This window comes from Papilio machaon, chromosome 12 (assembly GCF_912999745.1).
Source record: "Papilio machaon chromosome 12, ilPapMach1.1, whole genome shotgun sequence".
Classification (NCBI taxonomy): Eukaryota; Metazoa; Arthropoda; class Insecta; order Lepidoptera; family Papilionidae; genus Papilio; species Papilio machaon.
In genome coordinates this window covers 5,100,833-5,127,941 of record NC_059997.1, presented here as the reverse complement: position 1 = coordinate 5,127,941, position 27,109 = coordinate 5,100,833, and the positions used below count along the sequence as shown (strand labels likewise).

Here is a 27,109-nt window from a genome sequence, read left to right as displayed (position 1 = left end):
TATTGAACCATCCATAACATCACACGCATATATAATCATCATTATATTACGACTAATTGAGAAAATATTTTTATTTAATTAGGAAAGCATGGAAAAATTGTGACAAAAGTTGTAGAAATTTGTTTCTACAACTTTAACTTTGGTTAGAAATGTAATTCATATTGACTTAGTAGATTGGATTGTGACTACTTTTTTAAAATTCAATTGTAATAAATAGGTAAATGAAAAATAAATAGGATGTGATTTTTTTTAAACTTTATGAATGTTTAGTGGAAATTGGATCCTGGTGGATTGCGATACAATGACCATTTTATATTTAGTGTTATAAACACATTTAGACAAAGTATTGCAGTTATTTTCGTTTACTCTTGCAGTATTAAAAACGTGATAGTTTCATCATATAATTACCAGCTAGGTCTTTACTAGCGGTTACAAGTTCGAATTACATTCATACCGAGAATAAAGAGCTTTATCGAAACTGGCGTTCTTAGAATAAGATAGACTTATTGAAACTCCCGGCCACCATGAAGTAGGTAACAACGAATCACTATGTATTTATGCATTTATATGCATAGATAATGCATACTTACTTAACAAGAACTGTGTGAAATTAAAAAAAAAAACTTATATTAGTAACCAATTATAAAGCACCTATAGTGTTTTGGTGCTTCGGATTCTCATCGTCAATATACTGCTTGCTGCTTCATTCCTTATACTATAACAATGTCTTCTTCAAAGAACATAAACAGAAGAATAGTTAAAACATAAGACGTCAGCAAATCATGAAAGCAGAAAAAATTATTAAACGTCCATCAGAAGTTTGTATTTGATAAAGCTGATTAGGAGTGTTATCGTGTGAGGGAGCGCGAGGCGACGGGTTGCTCGTTGCTGAAGGCAGCCGTCATTAGGGAGTCGGGGGAACAAACGGCAGTGCGCTACATCAAAGCGCTATCGACTTCCGGAGCGGGCGGGTTATCGGGCGACCTCCGAAATTCCCCGCAATTAGCCCGCGCCGGCCCTTTCCTCCCGCTACGGCTTCCGTCCGCCATCTTCAGACGCCCGGCGGCCGACCACACGTTATGTCACGTCACATCACGTCAGGATGTCACCGTAACCCATTGTGACGAGATCCGGGACGTCTTAATGGACTTATAATAAAATAGCTAGAAACACAATTTCTTATTTCCGAATTTACTACGAAGTAATGGTATTTGAATAGACTTGGGCTGGTGAACTTAATTGTCATGGTTGCTTAGAACTGTTGTTTCCCGTCACAAAATTGTGATAAATTTATTCTTCTGGTTGGTTTTCTTTTTTGTTTTTCATCATAAAACTATTGGACGGAACATAATATTTTATTCGCATTTCCTATTTCACTTATAATTTTATCATAATGACATATGTATGGGAAACGGCAATATTAATGTACAACAAATGGTAGCTTATATCATATGCAATTGTCGTATATTCAAATTGATTATTTGATAAAGAGATCCCTATTGCTATCGAAATCAATTCCGTCGTTTATAAAAAATGTGGGCGATACTTCCAAGTCGTTATCTACTTATGAAGTAAGTTCGTCCATCCGGCGCGTAAATACTTAGGACATGAATGAACGTTTGGTCGGCTCGCAGCCCGGAGCCCGGAGTGGAGCACACTTCCGCCCGCCGTAAGGAGGACGAGCGATAAGGCGCCACAATACGTCGCCTGCTCGCCTGCTCGCCTGCCCGCCTAATCAATAAAGACATATTCGATTGCTAGTACTTGCACTTACATTACAACCAATTACTTATTCTATTGTAACTTTAAAAAAAAACTTAACTAATGCGTGTAAGTACACATTTGAACGTTTATAAATGTACGGGGATTTGACATGAGTTCATATGAATGTAGAGTGTGGAAGAATATTTATATCGGTAGAGATAGACTAATGTAAGACAAGAAAAGAAAAGGATTGCATGAACACTAGCATGTTGTGCCACTGAAATGATTGTAGGACGGTATGGAACAAAAAAGGAAACACATACTTTTGGATTACAAAGGAGGTAAGCTTGGAGTGAAATCTTTGTCTATCCCTTACGGTAACAAGTGTGACGTAAGCAAGCAGGAGATGGAGCGCATGTAAGTGGACGCGGGCACGGGTGCGGAGGCGGGGGGAGGGGGGGGAGGTTCATACGCCGACTTATTCCGATGATACAATTTGGAAACGGGAGAGTGTAAGGAGGTCACCGGATAAGATTACGGTTAACTGTGTAAACAAACCGTTTACATTGATAACTCGTTAGCATTTCTGCGATGGCGCCTATGACGTCGCACAATCGACCAACTCCGTGTTTATTTAAACTTTCGATAAGGCCCCTTCCTTCAAAACATCACAGGAACAAACACAACAGTGGCTATGTTAACACTAAACACTCGATTCTTTTATGTATCAAAAGTATTATGTTTGAATTTGTATACCTAACAAATCTTTTTGCCCGTTCCTACACTACACTACACATTGCTTTATTTATTGGGGTATTATCCTTTTATGGTGAAATCCCATTCTTACTTTACATACTTTGCTTTCCTCTTCCTTATTGTGGCCAATCCTAAGGACTTATTGTATGTAATTATGAATCTTCGAAAGATTTTATTAATTATATTAATTAACTGCTTTTTGTACGTCAACTACATTTTCAATTTGTAACTCGGAGTGGAATTGAGATCAGTGGCATGTGATCCACGTGCTAGATTAGATACAAGATATACGCACATTTACAACAGTAATTGCGCAGCGGCAGCTCAAAACAATTTAGACATACACAGGGCTCATTAAGCGCCACCATTCGCCTCTTATACAAAAATGCACTTTATTACCTTCCTTGTAATATCAAATTACACCGCCGCCACGTGTCTTAAGTAGGTGGCGCCACATAAAAGATCGAAATTAAAAGATAACTATGATATTTTTCTTTAAAAATCATTAGTATAGGATAAGTAAGTCCGTTGCTTCCGCGAAAAGCTATTGGTATATCAGTGGTGTATCAGTGACCGAGTTCACGGTTCAAATTCCGTAAGTAAAAAATTACCGGAAATAGTCTTGATGTATTTGTCATGATTTTAACAGATGAATGAATCAATGTAGGTACATATTATATATCACTTGATGTATGACTAATCGATACAGAATGTAACAACAGTTGTAGTGTATTGCTCAACCGCATGCAAGACATGTTTACTCATTTTTATGTAAACTTGGTTGAGAACATTGATTTGTGCAAGCACAACAAATCACCCGTCATCGTCGGCACCGCTATCTAAGTGCAGTCGACTCTTTATCATGTTTACTCGCAGCTCGCAGCACGCAATAGTTGAATGAATGGCCGGCCGGTTTCACACGATCCTCTGTGAAGATGTGGAAACTTAACTGGGCCCATAAAAAGGGTCTATTATGAGACGACGTTTATCCCATTTGTGTGTCGGCGCTGCGTTGAGTCGTCGGACGCCATTGTCGTTTATCGGGCGCCTGCAATCCGCGCTGACCCCGCGATATCCTCGATCTCCACCGCGCCCGTCCCCCGCCCGCCGCGGGCTTCGCCGCCGGGGGAATGTGAGCCCTAGGGCCGGCGACCGAGAAGCTAGATCGGCACGAACGGACGATGCGAGCGGGAGCATGAATGGACTGGCTTGTGAATGAGCGGACTATGTCCCGGCGACGATAAGCGCTATCGCCGGGGCCAGCTGACGGTCCGTGTTGACAAACCCTGTTCCACTTTCGTTCAGTCCACCGACTTAGGCTTATCGATCGACTATCGCCGTGGCTCTGAACTGCTCGATTTTATTCCCCTTGTCCATTGTTTACACTCAACACATCGCCCAATTTAATTTCATCAGTTATAACAAGTTGCGACATATTTTTCCTAAACTGTTTAACAAAACCGTCAATATAGATAGCTCTTGCACTCTATGGAATTACGATTTACATCTGTACCAAATATGTTCTATATTAAACAATTGCATTAGGCTTCGTAACATAGAAGCGTAGGTACCTCTCACAAGTACATACCTATAATACAAGAAGCGTTAAAGTACTCAGCACTGCCACATTGAAAACAACTAGGAACCTTATACATTGCAAAACAATCTTAGTGGTTGCCATGCAAACTAATACGATACGATGCGAATACAGACGAATATACACTTCAATATATACATACAGATTTAGCATACATTAAATATCCTTGTCTACGTAATAGTTAATTTTTTTAAAAGGAATGTCACAAGTCAATTAAATGGCCAAATATATAACGGGTGATTACACTTAGGAATGTATTTAACAGGTTCAGTAATTAGCATGAGGCATCGTGTAAGCGAGACTCGTAACTCATTAATCAGTTCTGTGGCCAGTGGTTAAGTGAGGTTAGGAACATAAGGCGTGAGGCGGCTGGAGCGGGAAGGTGAATCCCGCGGGCTGCGCCGGCGCCGGGTGTGCGCACGCACCTGCCGCAGCACGTGCCGCCCCCACCTTCCCCCGGCCCCGACAGCCAGCTACATCATTACTAAGGAATGCCTTCACACATAGCTCACTAAACAGGATACATTTCCATATTGTTGACATCGACCTATCAAAGACGAAGTAGACCACTCAATTCTTACAGCGCTTAAACACCAGGTGTGGGGTAATGAATATAAAAATAAAACAAAAAGAACTGTAAAAAATAATAGTAAATGTGAATGTTTGAGAGATGTTGTACCTATAGTATGTGTATTGTATGATAGTATGTATGTAATGAGGCTGCGGAGGACGGCCTGGCGAAGTGGACACGTTCAGCGCTGATACAATCGCGCGAAGCTCGCCTCGGAAGGCGATCGCATTGATGGCGTAGCTGTTAATTCTCGGAAGCATCCGCATTCCGAGGCAACATGTTCTTAATATCTAACGCCGAGTGTCCGTTCAAAGATCACTATGACTCACCCGTGATACTGCACTCATTAACATTCTTGCGAATACTAGCAAGCCATTAGGACCGCGAGCCGTGATCGCAACGAAACCTATTTTCCACTAAGCGAATAGGCAACGCAAGCGATAGTAGAAATAGTACATAGATACATTGCTCGTAGAAATAGAAATCTAGTTGAAAAGCAGTCTTATTGTCAACCGAGTGCAGTTTGCATCTCGTTATCTGACTCACCTGATCACATTCCTGACACATTTTCAATAATTGTATAATCAATTAGTGACGCATTTGATAAAATATTTATTTGAAATATTTCAATTGCTTTGTACATTACATTGTTGTACTCAAACCAAAGAATACTTGAGCGCCAATCGATAAAATTTATTAGTTTTCTTACGCTCCCTAAATCTTGGCTTCCTGCAATTCTTGACATTTGCGGAGTTTTCTTTAATTTTTTTATTAACATTTCTCTTTTAAATGAGGTGTTTTCTTATCCGAAATCCTTGCATACCGCTTAGTGAAAGGAGCGAAAGCTGTTGATGTTAAATTTCTAATATTATGTTAATTTTCTATAACTTCATCAAAATTAAAAATAAAGTTACTGTACAATTTCAGCACTTAAAGTGAGATAATACTTAAACACCACATTGTATTAAACAAAAGCTCCCTAAGATATGCCTTTGCTTACTCCCAAATATTTAGAAGAAAGTTCAAACCTTAATGTAGCAGTTTTTACACGAATTAACCAGCTTTAGCATAGTACCTAATGCGTCTTAAAACATCAGTGTAAATTAGGAAATGTTTTAAGCGCTAAAACCCATACATTTATCAACGAAATGGTAGTTCCGAGACCGTGTTTAAAAACCATGGTGAGGCGTCGAATAAACAATGTTGTCAACAAGTTGAAACTGATATTTATGTATATCAATTCATTGAAACACAGCTAAGAGTATTGAGATCAGACGGTCATGAGATTTTGCACAAAAACTGGTTACCTTTGTATCTACCCTCTCTGCCCACAAAACAGATGTATTTACTTGTAGTGAGGGTGCAAGGGTCCAAAACATACGTTCTTATGAATTGTTAATTTCATGTGACATTAATAAGGGCAACGATTCAATAAAAAAAACTTGAGAGGTGTCAAGGGACACCCGAATGGAACGAAGTTCCTTTCAATTAATTAGTGAAGGAACCAATGTTTATTCTATGCATAAAAAACTTAAGTCTTCACAAGAAGTACATTTTATTTCTATGAATTTTCGTTATATATTGTCACGTCGTTGCCATGGTGATATAGCAAAATGTGTCGTGACAACTTTTCGTAAGAATTTTTCCGTCTAGCCCCCTTTCACAACGCGCGATAAGGAACTTCGTTCCAAAAATTAAGTAATTATACACAGAAAAATCAATCAATCTTACTAATATTATAAATGCAATTGTTTAGATGGACCGATGGATGGATGATTGTTAGAAGGTATCTCCAGAACGGCTGCATTGATCTATGGAAGAACACATAGGCTACTTATCTAGTTTTTTATTAATTCCGACAGCTAGTAGTAATAATAAATCTAAGTTGTTGTATTGTAAAACTGAGGGTTTTCCAACGAAATAACATATTTTCATAATATCGACGACATACTGTGACATACCTGGAAGTCTTCGCGCCTCTTACAAAAAATTAAAGGATCTTTCTTCTAAAAAATGTTGAATGATGTTTAGGTGCCAGGTAAATGGCACCGCCGCGCCGTCTTTTCTAAGAAACGATAAAATATATTCTAATTTATTTAATAAAGATTTTATTAGAGCAAGCCTGATAAGTGATGAATGCCTTTCAACAACATCCGTAATCTCTGATGAGTCTTTGACAATAACGAGATGGTATAATATTCTTCAGTTCTTCATATTTCCTATTCTAAGTACAAATAAAACAGAACATTCCCTTTTATTTAATGAGATCGATAGACAGATGCGCACAATGGCACAAATTCAAGTATTAACGTTTACTAGAAAGATACTGGGAAATCAAAACTCAAATCTAAAGGCTATTCAGTATCTTGGCTATCTGTTATCTATCTTATCTAAATGTACAGTACTTTCCAAAAGCCTTAGAGCCTGAGAGTCATTATCAAAAGACTATGACATCTTAAAGAGAAAAAGCTTGTTGTAGCTTCAATTTATTGAAGTACGAAAGTTGTAAATGACTGCAACTTCCATATTAACCACAATGTTGCCAATGTTAGTGAATTAATAACAATATTGGACAGAAACATTGACAAAAGTTCAAATTGATTATTTCAAATGCTAGATACATTGATGATAAGATAGTGATCAGTCTTATATCTAGACATACAATTGTATAATGAAGATAGATTAAAATCTGGTTTCTTCTACTCAGTTCAGTAAGTTCAACGGGTCTGTAACATATAGGTACCAATGGTTCCCTATAATCTTTACATTTCAATGATAATATAATAATGTTTCTAAGGTGCGAACATAATGAAAATTGAACAAAAATTAAATGTCAAATAACCTAAATCGATTGATTGATAATACGATTGTTTATAAATTTTGGACTTTGAATTCATTCTGAAAAGCAAACGATTTAAGTGAAAAAAAATTAATTTAGGATATAGGATTATTTCTTCCCTTTTAAATATGAGGCGGCTAAACGATGAATTGTTATAGCGGCATCAAAGTATAAAAATATCTAGTTACAAATAAAATATGCCAGTTGAGGACCCCATCTACGAAACGTTGTAAGGGGGGGATCAGCCACTTAATGTGCTATTGTTAACTACACCGAAAATTGGAATGTTGTAGAGCCCTATTGGATTCATTAGGTAGTACAGTCGCCTTCATTGGTACCTTGCACGTTTCAACTAACTTGAATTTCGCCCTTTTTTGAAATAAACAATAGGGGCCTTACCTTAAAAAACTTAGCAGTGTTTCAAATACGTTTTAGCTTTAACATACGTCAACCCTTTTACACCGTGACTCTATCGCCCTGCGTGGATTTTTGACAAATCATGGTTATTGAAACATTATTATGCGTAGGCTTGCGAAATGCGATCTTGGACCAATAAATAATGAAGTACTTACACCGAAAACATTGTGGTGAAACATATAACCACGTTGACGTTAATAATATCAATCAGGGGCGGTCAAGGGGTCAAAACACGTGTTTAACTAAACAGTGTCTAACAGTAATTTTGTAGTAATACATTAAGGATTGATGTTTTGATTACAACCTTTTCTGTATCCCTGAATAATGTATTGATTAATATACGTTATCGTTAAAACATTTGCCGAAATTAATCCGAAATCCGCTTGTCGTTTTTAAGGTAGAACACCGCGAACGATACTGAGTGTACATCCGACCCCGCGAGGCTCACGCCCTCACGCCTTGACGCCTGGAATTAGGAAAGTACGTACATGTCATTACAAATGATCATGTGTTCACTTACACGACACTACTTACAGGTGGATAGCGTAAGGTAATTATTATCCTATTGTTGTTCCTATTGTTGTCATGTTATTGTTCCTGTTGGTCCACTTTTCTGATTGTTTGTGATTTTTTGTGATTGGGATCTTCTTAACTATTTGTCATAGCCAAAATAGAAAAATTGTAAATAAGAAAAGCGCTTTTTATTCAAATTAAAATTTAGTTATAATAAATATAGCCTATGTGACTCAGTGATAATGTAGCTTTCTAATGGCAAAAGAATTTTTGATATCGGACCAGTAGTATGTGAGTTTATTCCTTACATAACATTACAAATCATTCCTCTTTATAACACTAGTATAGATATAGATTAAATTTAAGCCATGATGACTGATTGGCAATTTGGAAATATGTATAACATTTTTTTTATTCATTACAGTTAATTATTGAAGGGACAGTTTTGACTTATTTAAAGGTAGCTCCTCTAATTTTCTTTCATTTCGGTACAGTCGCTAAGAAAGGAAAATATTTTGCGGATTGATACTGAATTCGTGTTTGTGTTTGGTAGAAACATTCATAGAAGTAATGTTCATTTCGGTCAGCTAACATCCTATACAAGACAATCTTCAAATCACCTGAAACGTACGTTCAGAATCTGAGTCTTTTCTTTACATCTCCAAATTCGGCGATGGAATTTGACAAGATCTTCTCAACAATATCGAGCGTTTGACAGTTACCGTGGCATCGCCTTTAATAGAACTCGAGACTCGGGCGAAGTGCAGGCGCATCACGCGCACTGCGGGGTTCTATCGCAGCGAACACTATCCACTGGCGGGCCGATGCAGGCTTTGCGGCCAGCGGCGGGGCCGCGGGGCCAGTGTACAGTGAACTTGAGGAAAGACGGTGGAGAGGCGCGTGGAGGAGGGCGGGCGCAGGGCACGAGGCACGCTCGGAATGTGCGGCCCTCGGCGCCGGTTTACAAATAGAAGGGCCGCTAGCGCGGACTGCACGTGTGATACATCGGTGCCATCGATCCGTTAGCGCCGTCGAGTGCGCCCGCGCCTGCGCCCGCTGGTGTCCGCGACGCGTACTCGACCATGTTATACGACTGTCATTAATTGAGACATAGGCGACATCCGTAAGGAGCGCGTGCGTAGATTGCGAGCGATGGTTACGGTGCGTACTGTACCGTGTTGCCAGCCTCGTGCCCGTGCCGTCCTAGTGATCCGGGAAGGACGGTAGAAAGCATGTGAATGACATCTCGAAGGGTCGGTCGTCGGGCAAAAGAAAGCGGACGGCGGCCCTGCGTGCGCTGACCCCGGCCGGACGTCACGGCTGAGAGGAGACGAGAGCGGCGCGCGCTCCCGCTCTCATTACCCGAGGAATCCGATCGCCCGGTGCGAATTCCCCTGGGCCCTTCGGACTCTTGCGTCGCGTCGCCTTGCCTTACCTCGGCTGCCTCTCCTTGCCTTGTCTCGGCTGCCTCGTCTCGTCTTGCCTTGGATGCCTCGCCTGCCTTCACGAAGTGTGCGGTGAACTTTATGACAGTAACGATTCCAGGTATGTCACTATACAAATTAAAAAATATTACACATGTTTAAATGATACATACGACTTACGAAACATATTTGTAGTAGGTACATGTCGAAAAATTACTAACTTAAAAGATTAAATTAAATTAAGTCGGCAAAGAAAATTGTTCGATAATAAGACAGATATTATCGAACAATTTTCTTAAACCTCACTGCTAATTGGACTAATCTTCTCATATTTTTTCTTTAAAAATAAATTATTTGTTATTTTTAAAAATAAAACATAAAATAATCTTAATTTTACGAAATTTTATTTATTTTATTTCTAAAAATATTTATGGTGGTCACTTTTGTAGATTTTTGTACATTACTGGCAACACCGAATAATTGACCGTTAGGTTTGAATTAAAAATTGTTTATTTTTTACCTCAGCTTGTTTAAAAGTAAATAAAGTACCTACTGTTAATGTAATATGGTTATAATTTATAAAAAATCACGTAGAAAAATAAAAATTGTGTTCTACTAAGTTATATTCTACATAATAATAGGTTATTGTCATTGTTCTTAAGTTATTTGTAATAATTTACTCAGATTATAAATTTTTATTATTAAAAGATTATTGATCGTAATATGTTAATTTTGCATATGTTCTTTTTCATTATACATATAATGTCCAATAATAAAAATATTATAAAGAATTCATTTGGTAAAAAAGTCAGTAGCAAGTTTTGTAGTATATTACTAAACTTTAACTAAATAAAAATTCTAACTTTTATTTTTGAATCAATAAACTAAATTATTTTCGTTGCTTATTTAATTAGAAAATAATTTAATATGTGGTAATGATTAATGTACTAATATAAATATTGTATTTGGGAATGATTTAGTTATTCACAAAATACTACATCAGTGGTAGTTTGAAGAATTCCTTTAGAAAAGTCGTTGTTTTTATCAGTGTCAAAGTAGGAGGCCAAGATTAGATATATACAGTACATATACAGCCCTATGTTATGATAAGAATACCGGATTCCAACACAATACTACGCCCCAAATAATGTTATTTATATTATTTACAATTTTATAACTAAAACATGTTAATAAATAGGAAATAAATTATTTAAAAAAAATATTAAAAAATTCTAACATTTTCCCGGCTGTTGTATTACTTCTAAATACAAGAATTAAAATAAAAAAGTACATTTTACTTAACCACAAAACATAATATAAATTTATAATTAGTATAACTAATTTAATAAAATAGATGCATCATCAATGTTGGTCTAAAATTAGTTTTGAATGTATACTAAATGCTTATAAAAATGTAATAAAGTAGAAGATAGTATTGCCAGTGTCCAAATTAAGTGTCGCAAGCTGACGTCGCGCGCACATGCCACTCGTATAGTTGCCGGTGCGTCTGGCAACACTGGCACGCACTTTTTCCGCATTTTTTATGCTTTTTTCGATTCTACTACTCAGCGCCTATAAGGACTCCACAAAAAATTTAATATTTTTAAATATTTTCAGTAAAATATGGTCAATTTATGAACACCATGCTGGACCCAACTCTGAGATTGATTTTTCAGTTAATAATCACGAAAATAATTTTTTTAAAGTAGTTTTCTTATTGAATTTTAATATTTTTCTGTATTATTAATTAATAATGAATGTAAAAATTCTCGAAATTATTTTAATATTAAAAAAATGTGGTATAAATGGCAAAAAAACATACTGCCTGAGTCTATCTCCAGTGTTTGTTTGCTTAAATGTAAGTGAATATGACCATTAAAATGATTATTTTTATTGTAAATGTCATGAAAGAATGTATTATAATTTTCAATTATAAATAATTATTTTTTTCTATAATTAACAAATTGGTTTAACTTGGTCGTTATCTAATTGAGAAGACAAACCTACCTCATACCTACTCCTGACCTATAAAACTTATACGATACTAAACAGTAAAATGGTTTGAACAAAATACTTTTGTTAATAAAAATAAATCAAATTTTATTTAATAATATTAAATGAGAATATAATTTATATGAAATATAAAAAATACCAAAACTTTAATGATCTTATTAACGCAACTATTTTGTTGTATTTATTATTTTATAAATATTAATTATTCATTTTAATTTAAAAATAAATTCGTATTAACGAGAGTGTGAGTAAGAGAGTGTTGCCAAGAGTAAAGAGAATTTTTTTATGTATGTTATATAGGTAATTATGATTGGATTTTTGTACACAGTTTAGTGACTTGCTGATTTTAGAATTCTATTATTTTAATATCTAACAACTTTTCTTATATATATTTTTTTTGTGTTATTTAAATAGGTTTATTAACGATTCATAAAAGATTTTCGTAAGTTTATTATGTTTGCGCTTGATTTTATAATTAGAACATGTTGCACTATTTGTTGCCTTTAGCAAGATGTTAATTAAATAACTATATCATATTTGAAATTTTCCAATATATACTATAATGTAAACTATAGACATCGGTAGTGTAAGACTGACAAGGTATATTCAATGACGGCGTCGCGGTCGTCACCGCTCCCCGCACGGTGCTCGCCGCTCGCCACAAAACCAATAATACTTTCGGCAATCACAACATTATTGTTTTATATACTTACTTACACGGTGACTTACACAATAAAAGTGTGTCAAAACCTACTAAACGCATTCAGAGTATATATTTTATCAATTCAGTGTTTTATACAACATTTGTTTTAGAACAGTTAGCTAACTGGCGAATTAAAGTAATTATAAATTTTCTTAGACAATCGATGTGTATAATGTTGGTCTTAGGTATCGATCTGTCTTTTGAATTCTTTTGCGGAGGCGGTGTGAGGTGTGAGGGTTTGGGAGCGGGCAGGGGCCACGTGGCGCGGCCACGGTGACGCTGCATGTCAGTTTTCTGGAAAAATTGTCAAAAGTAGCACAGCGGCGGCGGCGGCGGCGGCGGCGGCGACGGCGGGCGATTCGCGAGCGCGCGTGTGTGCGCGCGCGGCCGCTGCGCGAGTGTGCGTGCGCGTAAACTGAAGGTCGAATATTTTGTCCCTACTCCTCGGTCTATTGGCGTTCACGAGTCGGCGCTGTGATAATGAGGCGTCGCCGTCCCGCTCGCGCGGGCGGCTCGTCCCGCGGCCCGAGCGGGACGGCCGGCGGCGTGCGCGTGCGCCGGAGCCTCCGCCGGCGCCGGCGCGGCCTGCCCTCATCAGTCTCCCCGCGGCGGGGAAGCGGTGCGCGTGTGCGACTCCGCGGTCGCTCGTCGTCTCCGAAGACCGAACGAATATTTTTAGATAACGGCGCGAATAATTTATTCGCGAGTTAGCGATCGCGCGCACTTTGGCGAGCGGCGGCGGCGCATGCGGGCCGACGGGCGCGCGATCGGTCAGACGCGCCCGTAGGTAAGCTGCGCACGTCCTGCACGCCGCCATGTTCGGCGGGAACGTCACTTCCGGCGGACGGAACCGAGCCCGTGGCCCGCGAGCGCTCAGGTCAATGAGCGACGGCTCTCGATTCATAAAATGTCGGTCGTTCCATTCACGCCGCGGCGCGATGCTACGCCGACCGCTCACTCGTGACCCTCGCGTCTTCGAATATTCATGTCTCCATCGATAACATCCTAACCTCTGACTTCTTTTTGTATTATCGGGTGTTGTTGTGCGAGCGCCGCCGGCGCGCCGTGCCGCCGCCGTGCCGGGCCCGCGCCTACCGCCAAGCGCCGCGAACGCGAGTGTCGTTACGTCCACCGAGCGGTGTCCGCTTGCTGTGAAATTATGTGCAAAGTGACTTCAATTGTGGTTTTGCGCTTTTTATCAAATGGATTTTACATACGATGGCGTAAGATTGGAAGTGTTTTCTTTATTTTCTCTCTTTTACTGCTTAATTATCGTTTGGGGCGGATCTGTTCGCAGGGAATTTTCCTCTTACCCTCATTACCGGCCAAACATTGAAATTGATGTTTATAATATTTAGAATTTTATTTGGAATTGCAAATATTAAAATTGGTTTCTTTTTTATCTTTGAAAATATTTTTTTGATAAATAAAAAAATAACTTCTATACCATTGCTCGCGAAACTACCTTTAAAAAAAATGGTGTACTTAATTAGTACAAATTGTCTTTGAGTGAAATGACAGGCGCGAGCGATTAGAACCAATGATAAAAAAAGACCGCGGTCGGGCCGCCGCCGCCTGCCGCGCCGTGCACTGCTGCCGACTGCCTCTCTCGGCCTAGTGCATACTGCATAATGCTCAGTGTCGACCATAACTACAGCTCTATACCTTGTCTATAGCTACTCCACATCCGTAAACTTACACAAAGAGGTGTTTTGAATTTCACAAGTTAATAAAGTTTCGGCCGTAATCTGGTTATCAATATTGTCTTATGCTTTATAGTATTTTGTAATTGTCCTTTAATAATACAAGGAACATACAAAACAAAGAAAACTAAAGTTAAACTTATGAGACAACAACTTTTCATTCGAAATAAAGCAGTATTATAATGGAGAATGTCAATTTTAAAATGCACGGGTTATATTATTTAATTTTATTATTGTAGTGCTTTGTATTAACTTGTTTCATTATGATTAATGGTTTTAAAAAATATATATTTAAACTTGGAAAGGACATGCGAACAAGCTTTGTATATTTTATCAATTAACATTTATATGAATGAACTCGAATTCATACCAAGCTTGTGTTTCTTTGTAATTTAATTCACTGTTATACGTCAATTATAATTTAACGTACTTATTAAAACGTATTTTTTTTTTCGAAGTATCACAATTAAAGTTGTAGTGTATAGTAATCAACAATGGTATCGTTGTCGAATTTGAAAGCTGTGCATTATAAAATTTCGCTTTCTATTGAGAATTCCGCATAGAGGAAATTAGCGGGAGAATGTGAGTAGGAATGAGTCAGGTGCGCGACGTCACTGGCCTGAGTCACGGCGGTGACGTCGGCACCCACTCGCCGCTGCCGCCGCGCAGCTGCCTGCCCTCACATCATAGTGTCGACGATCTACCGTAGATTATTTATGCTGCGACGCCCACAGGCCGGTTGGGCTCCAGCGCCTCCGCTTCCGGCAGCCCTCACATTGCGGTGTCGCAAGCGTTTCTTTTGCTCCTGCCGTCGTCGTCGCCGTCGCTATTATAATAGGGATAGCTTTATGACTCAGACTTCAAGCTCCACTAACGAGTCGAACTTACGCAGAGTTGACAAAAGAGAATTTTGTGAGGGAGGCCGAGCGCGTTTTGGACATCCGTAATGGCGGCGGCGGCAAGTCTCTGCAACGCAAAGCCGTCGGGACGTGCAGGTCGGCACTCGCCGCTCGGGAATCAGTCCCACGATAACGCATTGAAGGGTCGCTCCATAAAAAGCGATCATTATAAAGGACGTAAAGACCGCACCGGCGCCGAGCCTTCCCAGAACTGGGCCCATTCTTATTTCGCGCTCCCGCCTTATTCACGGGGATTTTTTGTTCGTTTTTGGTTATATTTTTTGTGTTGCGCGAGCGGCGCTTTCGTGAGAGCTTCGAGGAAACGGCTTATTGGGTTTCGTACAGGAGATGGGGCTTATCTCGAGGCGTCGATCGGCGCGTCGGCCTGGGAACGTTACGCTCGGAGCTCGCAGGACCGTTAGCCGCATTCCACCGCCGCTTCGTCGCCGCGCCGGCGCCGCAACACCCTTGTGTCGTTAGGTTCACCGGGACGCGGTCGTGACGCGCTAGAGAAAAACGAAATCTGCATGGCCTGCAAACATCTAACGACGTGACAGATGTTTTTTGCGATGACAAAGATCCTACATAGAGAGGGTAATTTAAAATTTAATGTTTTGTAAATTAATGTCTTTTTCAGACTTCAATCAACCTACACTACAATCAACTAAAAATTATTTTGATAGGTATTTTGAATTAACCTTAAACGATTACGTGAGAATTATTTAAAAAATAAAACACCATAGATAAGATATAGGTATACTTTACAAGTAGTTTTACCTGATATAAAGTGACCGCTACCATAGGTAACTGATCAGACTGAAGGTAGCTGTTGCAGATACCATACTAAAGGTCGCAACGCATCAACTCCTTACCCCTAAGCGGGAAATAAACTTGTGTGTAGCTGTTCTTAATTAGTTTATAATAATGTCTCATAAATATTTAAACAAAACTCAAACACTAAACTATCTCCTTTCTTTTGGAAAGAATTCAAAACTAGGCCTCTGATACTATTTATTAGAAGAAAGGTAGAATGCTCCTTTTGCAGACCTCCTGACTCCTGACTGATGTGATTGCATCATACGTAATAAAATTGAAAATTTAATTATAGAAATAAATAGGTTTTTGAACAGAATATGAAGGCAATTAAAGTGGAAGTTCTCGATTAAAAAGTTCTTTTCTTTATCCCATTTTTTATGTGTTTAAGTATTTTGCTAATAAATTTAAAATAGAAAAAAAAATCAAATGAAAAAATTCAACGTCGGTGCAACGATTGCTCCAGCAGTTGCTTGCTGTGAACTGTCGGGTCCATGCAGCAGTGGATGTTGCTGCAGCCTCTACCCCATTTGAAACCAGCATGTATAGATATAGGATGTTCGTTATAAGACCAGTTCGTTAGTTTGTCAAAACATTACAGTTATTATTGTTGTGTTCATGATAATTTTTGCTACTTCCAGCGTAAAGAAGCGGCCAACCGACCGTCAACTATGAGCCCGACACCGTCGCGAACCCGCCGGGCACCACTGCGCCAACTTACAAGTACGTATACACTGAGTTCGTAATAATAGACTAAATTCATCCAGTACAATGAAGTAATCGGTCGACCGTCACTATATTCATGTAGTTTAGAAGTAGAAGGTGCTCCCACGGGTCACGGGCCCTTATCGAGGGCAAAGGGAAGTTATAAATCTGTCGGCGTGAACAATAGCGCGATAAGGTGCACCTTGCGTCCGCGCCGATAGCGAGCTCCCCGCGCCCGCCACACCGCCGCCCGTGCCGCGACCTGCCGCCTCAGCGGCGGTGTCCCCGCCCGGCTGCTGGCCGCCGCCGCCGCCCGGCCGCCCGCCGACCCGGACGCGGCTCTCGGTCGATAGCTCGCCCAGCGATAACGTGGAGGTGAGGAAAACAGAGGTCGGCACGACGCGGTGATCTTATCGGTCATCGACCTTCGCGCCTAAACCGAGCCTCTCATCTTGCTCGGCCTGCGCGCTCCACTCGAACACTAAATTTCAGGAACGAAGCGCCCTGAACGATACGATTTTTATTAACTAGTCGATCGCCCGTTCGCTCAGTACTCTCTGCGCTTGTTTCGAGTACTTGTTATATTTATGGCGCGCTCCCGTAGAACGGTCGCCTTACCTCGTCATACGACGAGCATCGGCGGCCATATAACTGTTTCTATCGCGGAGTAACAAGTCTGAGTATACTTACATTTTCAAAAAAACAACGTACAATGGTGAAAATATATAATTTTACTATCGAGTCGATCATCGCACCCATCTCAGGAATTCGTGAACGCCGTGCCGGCGCCGATGAAACCTTGACCCGTTTACCCGGTGAGCCGGCGGTGCGCATACAATGGGCTATTCTGCGACATCCGAGCCGACATATGAGCCACCGCGCGCCCCGCGCTTTTGCCCGCGCCCCTGCCGGCCGCGGAGAACGCAGCGGCGCAGCACCAGCGAGCCAGCGCTGGCGTACGACTTACTGACGGAATCTGTTAGTGCGGCGCACTATCGACTCTATCGCATTTACAACCCGCGCTCAATAAACCATACCGACGACTACGTGCGGACTCTATACCCCATGAGGCGTACTTACTGCAGTGCCGCCGCTGTCCTCTTACTTTTGCAGTGTTTTACAGATAAAATAGAATCAAAGGGAAGCATCACATCGACACAAAGTACCACGCGTGGAAAGTGCTCAAACAAATCGCACAGTTATTTTACTACTTCTAAAACTTATATAAATTAAAATACTTTTTGTAGGTTTTTTTTATCACATTTCAATCATCATTATATTAGGTACATTTAGAAAAGCACATTCGAATCGAACACATTTTAATGATCATCTGGATGTTATTAAATTATCCAGATAATAATTACTCATTAAAAACAACAGCTAGAATAAAATATGCAACAAATGTTTATCATTTCGTAGCATCGTAGACGCTGCGTAGCGCATAACTTTTAATATTAGGTCCTTACATATGAAATTGGCGTTTTGTATGGGAGGAACAAAAAGTCGAATATTTTTTAATATAATATATTTAATTAATCAAAGTATGAACCATTATTTTCTATGCACTTTTGCCATCTCATAGGTAGTTCATTGATCCCTTTACTAAAAAAACCAGTCGGACGGGAATCAATAAAATCTTTGAAGGCGATTTGGACTGCCCCATCGGAGTTGAATTTTTTCCCTTGCAAGAAGTTATCCAAATTTCGAAAAAAATGGTAATCTGTTGGAGCAAGGTCCGGGGAGTACGGAGGATGTCTTAGACTTTCCAATTGAAGCTCTTCTAATTTAGTAGCCGTCTGTTGCGCAGTGTGTGGTCTAGCGTTGTCGTGAAGCAGCAGTGGCGTGGAGCAATTGACCAGCCTAGGTTGTTTAGCCGCTAGCTTTTCCATCATGGTTTGCAATTGCTGACAATAGACATCAGCCGTACTAGCCTGGCCAGATTTGAGAAAACTGTAATGAACAATACCGGCACTAGTCCACCAAACGCTTACAAGTAACTTTTTTGGGGTTAATTTTCGCTTGGGGCAGGATTTGGCTGGCTGGCCAGGATCCAACCATTGCGCTGAGCGCTTCCGATTATCGTAAAGAACCCATTTTTCATCACAGGTAATGATTCGGTTTAGAATACCTTCATTATTGTGCCGGTTTAGTAATGTAACGCAACAGTCGACGCGCGTTTGCCGGTTTGCTTCAGTCAATTCGTGAGGTACCCACCTTTCAAGCTTTTTAATCTTCCCAATTTGCTTCAAGTGAATTAAAACAGTTTTATCACTAACATCGCAGCCTGCAGCTAACTCGGACGTGGTTTGCGATGGATCCGCTTCCACAATAGCCTTCAACTCTTCATTATCAACTTGAGTCTCAGGCCGTCCTCGGAGCTTGTTCTGCAGATCGAAATTTCCAGAACGAAAACGTTGGAACCAAAAACGAACTGTGTTTTCTTTTGCAACACGACCGCCATACACATCATTCACCCTTCGAGTCGTTTCCGCAGCACTAGTGCCACGGCGGAACTCGTACTCGTAAATATTGCGATATTTTAAGTTTTCCATTTTGTAAAATGAGAGACGTAAACAGAAAAAAACAGAAGAAAAAAAACAAATGAATGACGGTCATCGAACCACAAATACATGAGTCTATAGCTGTACAAATTTGAATTTGGAATTCCTTACCAAAGAGGAGAAATTCGTGATTAAAGTGGCCAGTACGAAAAACACCAATTTCATATGTAAGGACCTAATATTAGCATTTATTTTAATAAGCTAATCTGCTGCTTAACGATAAGGTCAAGCGAGTCGAGCATTCGCTTATATGGACGCACCTTTATGAACATAAGCACAACCCAACTATTACAAGTTTCTTGGATGTTGAGGCACAAACACGGAGTGTGAAAAGACAGATTACTTATTAAAATGCGTTGAGAGATCGGACGCAGTTGGCACACATCGCGGCACGTGCCCCGACCCCCGCCACATCTACCATTTCACGGACAATCAACTGGCTCCTAAATTTTACCTTGCTTATTATTAATTTATTACTTTTTAATCCCATACGCAGCAGCTGGAACGCCATCCTTAAGAAAACGTTGACATAATTCTGAGCTCACGTACATATAAGTATAAATATTAATGTTAACCCTCGTAACACATTTTTATCCAGATCCCAATGGTAGAGATGTTATAAGCCATGAACAATTGAACCATAAAAATATTAGGTCAATAATAAATAATTTTATAAGCAAAGAGATCGGAAACATATCATGTTTGACGGAAGTCGAGTACGTTGTGTGCAGAGGCGAGACATTCGGTTAATCGCTCCCCCAGACAGCGAGTTGCTTATTAATTATGAGCGAAGTGAGCACGCATTTATCGACCTTATCTCCGGTGGGCCCTCGTCCTCCCCTTCGCCCTCGTGCCGCGCCACCCGGCGTCTCAACGAGCGGCGGTGAGCGACGCTCCGGAACGCCAGGGGACCGTGCCATAGAGTTGAAATGGGATTCAACGCTCTAAAGATACCGTCGCCCTTTAATATTTAAGCGACATGTTGGATATTGACACGTGCGGGCTCATCTGCCAGTTTCAATTTTCGCTCATACTGACTTCATTATTCGACTGTGGAATTGTTCGTAAAGTACTTGCTGGCTGAGAGCGGCGTCCGCGCGACGTGCGGGGCTCGCAGTCAAAATAAGCATCGAAGTGCGGCCGCGAGCTGCATCAGAGTAGCGGCGGCGGCGGCGCTGCGGTGATTATAAATAGTAGTCCGGCGGCGGCGGCCGGCGGTCCCTTAAGGCGTCCGAGTTTCCGGGCTGGAAGTGTGTCGCTTCCGCCGCGCCGCGAGCGGTCGTCGACGCGCGTGCATCGTCGCTAGCATTCCGCGCCGCCGACGACGTTTTTAAATAGAGGACCGATTACGAGCGTCTGGCCGCGGTGCCGGGCGCATGACCGCGCGAAAGTGCAGCGCCCGCCGCGTCACGGGCTATTTGCGACCCGCCGCTTCTACCCGCCTCCGCTACTGAGCGACTCACGAAGTATAACATCACAATACTTTTACTCTGGGACTAATATTGCTAACACTCAAAGCAATGATAACTTTTTATCATGTTCATTCCTTACATTTTACTAAAAGATTTTATATTTCTATATTATAATTAATCCATTTAAAATAACATATGCACAGTATACTTAGCTTTTGCTTAGCAATTAGCAAAAGTTCACTCGGAGATGGGAGATGTGAGTGGTGGGGCAGGCGACGGCGGTGACGGAGCGGCCGGCAGGGTGATGGAACGGTGGCGGCGCGGTGCACTCGGCTCGCGGCTGAATAAATTCGGAGGGAGGCGCGCTGGAATGCGGGAGGCGGCGCGCGGGGGGCCGGGGCGCCGTGCGACTGGCGCGCGCGCCGCTGTCCCACGGTCGCGCTGCCCCCGCCGTCCCTCGCTCCCTCGCCGCGTCGCGCCTCGCCCCTCTCGCCTCGCGCCCCGGACACTTTCTTTCGCGCCATAAAGGTCGTTTCAAATATTTCGGAATGCCGCTCGGTGACATTTCACCCACAACAGAGGGGAGGAATGTAGCCTCCAGCATTTGATCGCGTGCCGCGCTCGCGGGCAGACCAGCGAATCTTCGGTGCACGCGTCACGGCGCTCACGCGCAACAGGCACCGCGCCGCGCCGCCCACACTGCCATCGTCCAGCAGCGATCACCCGTGCTGGCCGAGATAGCTTCGGGAATGCATCGCCTATTTGTATCTTATCGGATGTCCCTTAATATTGATGTCGGACGTCTTAGATAATATTGAATCTTAACGGTTGCTGTTTAACGCCCGATTTAAGTAACGTAATTTGTGAGATGCGGGATGATTTAGATGGAGCAGCGGCGGGTGGAGAGGGCAGCCCGGCTGCGACACCGAAGCTGCGGCCGCTCGGTCTACTTTCCACGCTCATGTGTGAACTAAGTTTCTCCAATTAATAGATTCGTTCCAATAGCAAACAGGCGGTCGGAGAAAGCTGCAGCGGATCGGGTCAATGTCCGACGGAATTCACACCGTCCGACCGGCGTGAACTTTACGAACAAATGTGGCGTAACGCTCTAAAATTTGAAAATCGTTCTTCGTGGCGTGGTGTTAGCTCCGACGGAAAGAAATGAGCGTGCATGAGACTCGCATGCGACGTAGGGGCGTCGTGCGGGAATCGTGCGGCAGGCGTGCGGGAGCGCGAGTCGCGCGCCGCTATGAATGGAATGCGGCGTCGGAGGTTGCGCAAGCGTCAGGCGGCGGAATGCAGGAGGCCGGCGTGTGTGTGTTTGTGTGCGGCGGGGTGAGGCGCGGCGCGGCGGGGGCGCACTGCAGCCTGCTGCATCCCGGCCATTCACGCCGGCAGCGTGCGCTCGGCGAAATAACTCACCGTTAGAGGCGCGGAATGTGCGGCCGGCTCCCCGCCCCCGCCGTGTGCCCGCCGCGCTAACGGCCCCGCGGCCCCTCGGCCCCGCGGCCCCGCTGCCCCGCGGCCTTTCGGCCCCGCGACCGAGCCCCACTGATAGTGACACATCTAGCGACCGCATCTCCTCTTAATACGCGCTTATACTACGGATTTACGTTTTTATATAACGATGTCCTCGTAGGCACCACGAATGTTATTATTTGTTAACAAACTAGCGACCCGCCCCGACTTAACCGTCTGAACACTTTTTTTTTTGTAATTTCAGTAATATCCTTCCCGGTGACGTTTAACAGTAAAAACATTGTAAATATGGCCGCATTCGGCCCACGAGCTGATTTTTCAATGACGCTTATTGTTTGTGATCGTGATATCTTCTAAATTATTTGTCAGAATCATATTATACTGTAAACCGCAATATTAATAATTATAAAATAATAAGTACCTATATTAAGTTCTTCTAAAAATTAAAACATTTATTTGAATAAAGATTATTATTATAACACAAATATAGCGCCGCAAATAACGTGCTATTTTTAATTGGTTATTCTAAAGAAAAAAAGGTTATTGTGATTAAATTATAAAAAATATTTAGGTATATGTTATCACCGACGTTTTGTAGCAGTTTTAACATTTACAAATCTCTCATACATCATTTTTAAATAACTCCAACAATTTAATCTACGTAAGCTAAAAGAAGAAAATTTAAGGGGTTCAGAATACCGCTTTTAACTAAATTATAGTTATGTTAAAATATTTATACGAACCATCGGGTATAAGAAAGTTACATGATGGTGAAAACCGTATTTTAATCCGATTCATGGCTAAACAGAATATAGAAGCCTTACAGAAGTCACGAAAAGCGACTTTGTTTTATAAGACTTATGTATTTATGTATAGGTAAACATATGTAGATAAACATCTAGGGTAATTAACTTGTTTCTTTTAATCAACATCTTAAAATCAAGGTTTTTAACAACAAAAAAAATAAAAACAATAATTTGCATTTCAATGAGCCGTGAACTCTTTTTTCTTTGACTCAAAAATTAATATAACGAAAATAATGGAAATTGTAGAATCTGTTCTTGGACTACTTATGGCGCGTACACTGTGGTATCTATCGTCTAGTTTAAGTCGTTCGAGCGGCTCTGCGGCGGTGAGGCGGTGAGGCGGTGAGGCGGTGAGGCGCGCACTATCAATAGTTGGCGCGTCACCCGCCCTACATACTTGTCACGTCGCGACGCCGGCCGCCAGGACCGGGTTTCGTAACCTCACGTGATCAATTCATTTCTAAATATCCAATATTTCTCTGTTAAATCACGTAACTCTGCATCCGTAATAAACATACCTTTTTTTGATATACACACTATGATTCAGTTGTTATAACATCGAATGTCTCACGAAATGCTTTAATTATGCAATGCAATATGTACATCCCATTATGTCAAATCCGTAAATTCGATTGTCCTAAAATTATGATGTAGGTAGCACGCACAAGTACATGCTGCCGACACAGAGACGACACATTTGTCATTAACACAAATGTAAACATGCTTCGCGATAAAAAAGTAGCACATTTTGCGTTATTTCCCATAGTCGTCAGCAATTAGAACTGTTTGTGGGTGACACGTGTGGCCCACATCGGCGGCCACCGCGCGGCCGTCACGCCGCGCAGCGCCACCTGCCGCCGTCGCCAGACCCGACGTCACTCCTAAACACCACCGTTCTCAACGTCGCTTAACCCAGCTCTGAGCTTGACAAAAATAATTGGTCTTTGGTCAAATAATACTTTACCTTAAATCACCTAACATTCAACTCATTCGGCAATCGTTCTACTTGTTCATAAAGCCAAAGGCGATCGGCGTCAACAAGCGTGTGGTATAATTGTGGCGGCGCCGACTCCCGCGCACCGCCCCAACATGGCCGGAGGCGCTCATTCGCACCATTTGTGGGCACCAGCACTCCGCCTCGCCTAATTAGTGCTCACTTACGGTGTGGGTGAGCCCGTAATGCGCTCGCCACTCTCCGGCCTCAGCCCTGCCGCCGCCGCCGCCGCCTTCCTTATTCCTATTTAAGTAAACGATTGTGTTAAGCCATTATTTTGGTACTACTCACATAACATTATAGATTATTTCTCCTGGCAGTAAATTGTCATCTCATAAGACGTACATAGAGTTTTCGAATAAACAACGTAAGCAAATCTCGAGTCTAGCTGCATGTTGTCGCTTCCTGCCTGCGAACTGACCGTTTCCTCATCAATAAGATTTTTTGTCTGGTAATATAGCACTGGTACGTGGCAACGCATTTGTAATTCTTCTGACTATTGTTTGTCACCTAATAAGATATGGTCCTTTGACTAGATTGCCTTCTTCCATTGAAAATTTACATAATCCGCACAGTAAGGACAATATTAACGAGTGGTATGTTACATTACAGGAGCGCTGCGAGGCAGCGACACGCGGCCTGAGTCAGCATGATGTCATGCATGCGGGGCGCGAGGGGCGGCTTCTAATGGAGCATCCCGCCAGTGTCACGTCACGTCCCATTCCCGCCGCATACTTCAACCAATCGAGCGATGACAAATCCATTCATATTCCTATATCCTATTGTGCCCACATACTTGTTTAGACTCTTACACTAGTTATAAGCAATGTTTATCGCTGTCTCAGCTAGCATTGTTTGAATTTTAATTTATTAGTAATAAGTTACTTATAGAGCCATGAAATGTGAAAAAGAAGAAACTCACGAAGAGAGAAGAAAGATGGAATAACGAAACTGGTTTTCATAATGATTTGACAGATTGTTCAAATTCTGAGATCATTGTGAAAGCTATTTTTTTGTTCCTGTCTCAACAGATGAAGATACTAACGCACTCTTCGACATGAAAACAACAACAACAAGCAACCAATTAAAATTATAAATAACATTTCTGTTATCGTTTGTGACTCTTACTCATAGAAATATCCATTTATTGTTTAATAATTCGCAAATGGATACTTTTATAAAATTTTGCATGAAAGCGCATAAAATTGGCTTTGTTTTGTTTATTGTTATACTTTTAATTAACTAGAACTGTGGAAATATTATATTTGTTTCTTTGTAAGCGTATGCAAATGCATAGTAAACAAATACTTTCCAGTTAGGCGCCAGCACAAATATCACAGACGATGGAAAAACACTCAGGCGTTTGAAATAATTTCTAATATTTCATAATGTGCTAGCGTTAAGTACCTCCTACATTTTATAAATAACTAAATATCCTCTTTATTTATTTCTCGATTCTAGATCGAGTATAATAACCGACAGAAAGCTATGAGCGAAATATTGTACATAATAAATTGAAAGCTGTTAGAATATTAAATGTTCACAGTTTTATGTTATACAAGCTGTCGCCCGCGACTTCCTCAGCGCTGAATTAAAGGAATATTTTTACTTAATATGCCCGCGTGCATCATCCCGACCAAGTTCCGTCAAAATCGCTCCAGCCGTTCCGGAGATTACCCGGAACAAAGGTGGCCTTGCGGACAGACAGACAATTATTTGAAAAATCATTCTTCGTTAACAGAAGTGAAATATTAACGAAATATTTTTTTTTTCGATTTTGCATACAGACACTCCAATTTTACTATTAGAATATGTTTTCACTAGGTAGATAGTTTTCATTATGGATGATGAGTGCTAAAAACTACATACCATTTACTTTGGACTTATCTATTATTTTCTGCTTAATGATAAAGTTATGAGTTGAAAGCGAAGTCATTAATTTTCATATTAACCACCGGCCTAGCAGTCTTATTATTTTGAATGGGAATTCTACAACGACTCAATAAATTACGGAATAGTTGACGAGATACAACGTGGAAACTTGTGCTGCGCCATTACTTTATTTCAGCTACCTTATGGGATAAAAAAGTATCAATTAAATAATAACCAAAATAAATATGATTAAAAATAAAAAATAGTTTTATTTGGGGCCATTTTTCCTGTTCCTTCAGTAATTCCCAGACAATCACGTAAAACTTCACTGTGACCTAGCACTAATTTTTATGACGATCGCCTTCGTATCGTCATCGTCAATTATGTCAAAATTAGTACGAGATTTTTTGTGTACTTTACGTCCAATAGGGGGCGCTGCACAAATTTTAATACAAATTAAGACGATACGATGAAGTTAAGCCCATTTTTACGGTCATTATACGTTGCGATATGGTATTATTGTAATGTCTTTTTAACATTCCAATAAAATATTTCAGTTGTCAAAATAAGCATATCACTCTCTACCACTATCATTATGAAAACTAAAAAAAAAAGAACTCTGTTTTATCACATCTTAAATTAAGTAAACTTTTACCTTGACCAATAAAAATAGATCTTCTATTAAATTATTTAAACTTTTGTGAGACATTATCATAAACTAATATATAGGTTAATTAGTCGGTGTCGGACACCGGACAAATACGTCAGTGTTTTACGATAGAACGTTATTTCTCGTTGTCCGGTGGTAGCACACTAGCGCCCTCTGTCAAAGTTAAAAGAGTGTCTCGAATGTCGAAAAATGTGCGACAAGCTTATCTGACTTGATAAAAGAAGCGTTTCTACCACGGTTAAATATGTGAGAAAATTTGAAAAATCTATTGAGACACAGAAAATGATATAAAATTTATAACAAGACAGCACGACAAGGCTCTTGAGGTGCTGTTAAGTCACTGATTTATCATTGACGGAGGTCGTTAATGAGCTGTTCTATATCATAGTTTATTCCCACCGTGTCAGATAACTTTATCGGTCTATAGCTGTCTTGTCATGGTTTTTCTTTTATATCGTTTTCTATACTTGTTATGGATTAATATATTTTCTGACAGAAGTAACCGCGACAGCGGTGCTGGGCTATATAAGTTTGATGCACTAAAGGGATTTGATATGAAATGCTGTGAGATCTAGTATAATCTGTGGACATTTGATATAAATGCGAAACTATTCATATGTATACTCTTTGATTTAAGAGACATTCAACTGTCACGTCA

The 27,109-nt window shown here is 40.8% G+C and overlaps 1 long non-coding RNA gene across 1 annotated transcript; it reads left to right on the top strand.

Moving 5' to 3' along the window:
• Positions 1-14,712: 14,712 nt before the first annotated feature.
• LOC106719201 lies at positions 14,713-25,472 on the top strand. The gene is made up of 3 exons (XR_001357406.2): positions 14,713-15,733; positions 16,594-16,675; positions 24,522-25,472. It is a non-coding gene; the product is annotated as an uncharacterized LOC106719201 (long non-coding RNA).
• Positions 25,473-27,109: the final 1,637 nt, after the last annotated feature.